Consider the following 5,116-nt stretch of genomic DNA (forward strand, 5'->3'; position numbering starts at 1 on the left):
AAGGGGCACAAGGGTGAGGTGAGTCTGGATTCAGGGTGGGCCTTCCCGAGTTTGGAATTTTCAATCACAAAGCAATAATGAAATGCTTTCCTTTTACATTAAAAATTACCTTAATTCCTGATTTTAGTGTTAGAAATAAATAGTCTCAATGGCAATGCTCACAGCAGATCCCATCCCTGTGTACTCCACCCCACCCAGAGAAATCCAACACCCCGGTACAAGTCCTGCCTCCATGCAATGGAATAGGAGAGACATCAGAGTATTGGGCAGGTTTGCAACCATTGGAAGAAAACCTTGGTCCAGTACCCACCAGGAGAGGAATAGACACCTTCTACAACCAATAGAAAAAGGGAAGGAAAGAAGACAATATAATAACACATTCAACAACAGAAAAAGCAATATGACAGCACAAGAGTCTAGGGACTGTACACTAGCAAGACCTGAATGTCCAAACAGAGATGAAGCAGAAGAGAATGGCCATAAAAATAACTTCATGGAAATGATAGAAGACCCCAAAGGGAATATGAGAAAATCCCTTAAAGAAATGGAAGAAAAAAACAAACCAAAAATTATAAGAAATTAACAATTCTATTAAGGAAACCCAAGAAAAAAATAATCAAACACATGAAGGAAAAATTTCAAACATAAATAAATAAAGACGATAAGCAAAACTAAGGCGTAGGTAAAGTAGAAAAGCTGTGTATATGATCAGGAACTATAGATGAAAGTATAACCACAGAATACAACACATGGAAGAGAGAATCTCAGGCATTGAAGATACACTAGGAGAAATGTATCAAAGAAAATGTTAAGGCAACAATCCCTAACACAAAATATCCAGGAAATATGGGACACTGTGAAAAGGCCAAACCTAAAACTAATAGGTATAGAAGAAGGTGAAAAAACGCAACTCAAAATGCAGAAAACAGATTGAACAAAATCATAGAAGAAAACTTTCACAACCTAAAAAAAGACATGCTAATGAAAGTACAAGAAACCCACAGCACACCAAATGAGTGAAAACAAAAGTCCACTTGTCACATAATAATTAAAGCTCCAAACACACAGAACATAGAAACAATATTAAGCGCAAATAAGGAAAAACATCAAGTAACATATAAAGGCAAATCTATTCCAATTATACCTGACTTCTCCAAGGAAACACTGAAAGTCAGAAGGCCCTGGCTAGATATTCTACATACACTAAAAGACCACGGTTGCCAACACAGATTACTGTACCCAGCAGAATTTTCAATCAATATAGATGTAGAAACAAGATATTCCAAGATAAAACCAGATTTAAATAATACATATCCAGCAATTCAGCCCTAAAGAAAGCTTTGGAAGGAAAACTCCAACCAAAGGAGGTTAACTACAACCAGAAAAACAAAGGAAATAGATAATCCCACTTTACCAACAGCCAAAGATAAATGGGGTAGAAATCTACACACAATTCCACAACCAAAAACAAATCCAAATGAAACAAGATGTACAATCAATGGTCATTAATATCCCTCAATATTAATGGTATTAACTTACCCATAAATAGCACAGGCTAGCAGAAATGCTCATGGGAATAGAGTGGCCCTGAGGATTCTGTCTAAACTTCTACAGCCAAGCACAGCTGGATGGACAAAATTGGGTTCTTTAAACAGAAAAACCATGGAATGCACAAACTGATTGTAAAATTTTTATTCACCTTATATTGCTTTTGGTTAACAGAGATGGATACACCCTTAGACACAGATGAGGACTTCAAACCTCCGGTTCTCCAGTTACAGATGTTTGAGAAGTCACCCGTGGATGCACAGAGCTGAATTCAAGAACTGTTCCTCTGCAGGAGCAACAATTGCTTTGGCCAACTGAGTCAACCCTCCAGTCCGCACACCCTGAGTTTGGAAAAAAAAAAGCTGTCTCCTTTCTCTGTCTCTTGTAAGCAAACATGCATGTCTGTTTCATCCTTTGCTCTAAATCCTTCATCAAATAATCTGTTTAGTCTAGTCCAGACAGGTTTCTCCAAAGAAACCCTGCTGGGATGTGTTTGGGGTAATCAACTGAATGGAATCCCAGTATCCAACTCATTGGATAAAATGCTAACCAACCAGTCCATCAACTGTGTATAGTATCCAGGAATCCACTGATCCCCATGATTTAACTCACTTACGGGGCTTTAAAGGGTTGAGCCCCCATGTTGTCTTTCCCCAGAGAGTCTGTATATGATACAGATGTACTGAAGTCTACCCAGGTGGCCTTAGTAACAATGCTGGCTGCTGCTTCTGGAATACACCTGTAGGTCAAAGCTGAGAGGATCCTATGATTGCTTCAAGCATTTGGGAGGGGGCTCCAGTAAAGAGCTGTGAGCAGATTCCAAGGATCTGAATGCTTCAGCCAATAAGTGGGCATGTAAGACCATCATTGTCTTCCAGCTTGAGGTCTCAGAGACCTCAGAAGCATGAGCTGTAATGAAATCTAGTGCCTTGATTTTCAACTGCCCTGCACTGTCAAGGTCAGCCAGAATGAGAGTGTGGGCAGCAATCTCAACACAGAGGTCCCTGCAGAGGGCATCCTCGCACATGACCTTCAAACGCTCCAGGCCATACTTGTCAGCAGCTCTCAGTATAGAATCTGCCATGCTGTGGAGGAATGTTACCTTCCCATTATAAATGAAGTCCATCATTGCCTTGAAGACTTGGGGCTCCAGATCATGGATCTCCTCTCGGTGTTTTCTTTTCTCCTCCATGTCATGTTCAAACATGGCTCTGAAAACTGGAGAGCGAGCTGCTAAGATGGCCTTGTGAGCTTGGAATTCCTGGCCAGCTACCACCAGGCAGCAGTCTGTGAAGAGGGAATTCTCCCACAGCTGTCCTAGCTCATCTGCCATCGTGCACCTTGGACCCTGGATACCTGGCTCGTGCTCTCCTCAGAGTTGATGAAGGAGTCTTGGATCGCCAGGTCCACATCACATAAGATAGTGAGTTCATTGTCTGGGAGAAGCCAAGACTCCAGACTCAAGAGCAAATCTCTATGGATAAACTTTTTGAATCCACATTGTTGATTTGGCGTGAACTTGAATAATCTTGGGCTTATCATTCCTTTGGTTTTCTCTCTGTCAACACTCATGATCCAAAACTGGAACCTTGCCCATACTGGGCACTTTGGGCAGCTGAGCAACGTTAGGAGAATTGACAAGTAATCCTTGCTTTCTTCATCGTACCCGTTTGTCAGTACTTCCAAACACCATTTGTCGTTGTCACTGGCTCCGGATGAGAAGGTTGGACTTTTAATGGTGTCCCCTATTTCCTGAAGCAGAATCCAAAGTTACTTATGGTCCAACTGTAGGAGAATTTCTGGACAGTGATCTCTGTGTAGCCCCATCTCTCTGCTGCCCGGTCTTCTGTCATTTCTACTGTGGTAGTTTGAAAGTGAACCTGGATCCAAAAATGAAGAAATAGGACTGTTTCTTCTTCAACCTGGGGTCACAATTACAGATATCTTTAAAAAGGAAAATAAATCCTGAGATACTCATATTGGGGTTCAAGCTTCAAGGTGAAGATCAGCAAGGCAAAGCATCCAAGCCACTATCTCTTGCCTCTATATCAGGCTCTATGAGCTCTCAACAAACATCACACTGCTGTGTCCCCTCAGCTTAACAGGAGATAATCCTGAGACTGACTACTGAAGACCCCACTCCTAATTTTATACACTCTAGTGCTGTGATAAAGGGCATGAGCTGGATTACTCCTTTAATTTTGTTCAATCTCAGGTAGCCCTGTGTGTACTTGAACACAAAGAGAACATCTTCATTCATCTCCTGAGTCCTCAGAAGAAAGGTGTCTGTTTGGCTTCTCTGGGTAAATAATGCTTTCCTACTTTGATCACCAGTGGCTTCATAAATTGTAAGCTATATGTATGCTACCATAGAAGCTTTTAGTCTTTTATTTTCTGTTTTCCCCTCTGTTCCCACTTCTATGGGGCTGGAAACTTGGATATCTCTCTGAAATTTTCTATCAAGATTTCAATATTACTTTCAGAAGAGAGAGTTTAGGCTACTATGGAAGGTTACATCATTCTGATTTCATTTCTAGATTGAATCTTAGTCAAATATTGAATCATATGGAACATTTTATACACATTTATCTAAAGGCATTGTACCAGGTTTCTCTAGAGCAACAGAACATATGAAATGAACCTCTCTGTGTGAATTTAGGAGATTCATTAGAATGACTTATGACAGCATTCCTGTTAATCACACAATGTCAGTTGTTAAGTAAAAGCATAAGAATCCAGTACTTACTCAGTCCAGGAGGTTGGATGTATCTGCTGTTCCTCAGTATATGCTGAAATTCATATAAGCATTTTCTAATGACAGTGAAGTGATGGACTTGCTGAAAGGTGAGTGCAAGCCGTCAGAGTGCTTCAACTTCCCTCTTGCATGACTTTTATATGCTTTCAGAAGAAGGTGTATCCCAATTTAAGGTGTGTCTCCTTGCCTAAGATCTGGATTAAAGGTGTGTGTCTTCAGGCCTGATGATCCTGTTCTTATGCTTGGGTTTTCTAACTCCAAAATCAGAATTTCAAATGGATCTCCTACTCCAACTCATACAAACCATTGCTCACAGTTGTACCATCCATTTTAGGATTTTTTAGTTAATTCCAGGGGTTGTCTATTTGGAAAGCAAGAATAACCACCACAAGTGCATTTTCCTGCCCGAATTATTCTTCTATAAATAAAAAAATGATTTCTACTCCTACACAGTTGTTATTACACTTCTCGTGTTGTTAAATATTCCTACGAACACACTGTGGTGGCATATACCTTAAGCCCAGGCATTTCTCTGTTAGTTCAAGGCCAGCTTGGTGTGAAGATTTAGTTCTATGACAGACAGAGCTGTTACACAGAAATACCTCTTTGTGAAAAAATGTATTCTTCCCACGAACATGATCCAGGAATAGAACTTTTTTCTGTCACTGTTCTCATTATTCACAATATGGAGTTCAGGATGGAAGAAACCCTTTATGGTTGGCATTAAGCAGAACCAAGCAGGATTCTCTGAAAATGACTGTCTTCTTTCCTAACTTTCATTCCATTCATACTCACTGTCCTGGGGATGGCTCT

At 40.4% G+C, this 5,116-nt stretch overlaps 1 pseudogene; it reads right to left on the reverse strand.

Annotated features, from left to right (window-relative positions):
* Positions 1 to 2,311: 2,311 nt before the first annotated feature.
* LOC100756317 lies at positions 2,312 to 3,401 on the reverse strand (annotated as a pseudogene).
* Between the last annotated feature and the right edge of the window lie 1,715 nt (positions 3,402 to 5,116).

This window comes from Cricetulus griseus, assembly GCF_003668045.3.
Source record: "Cricetulus griseus strain 17A/GY chromosome 1 unlocalized genomic scaffold, alternate assembly CriGri-PICRH-1.0 chr1_0, whole genome shotgun sequence".
In the NCBI taxonomy this organism is placed as follows: Eukaryota; Metazoa; Chordata; class Mammalia; order Rodentia; family Cricetidae; genus Cricetulus; species Cricetulus griseus.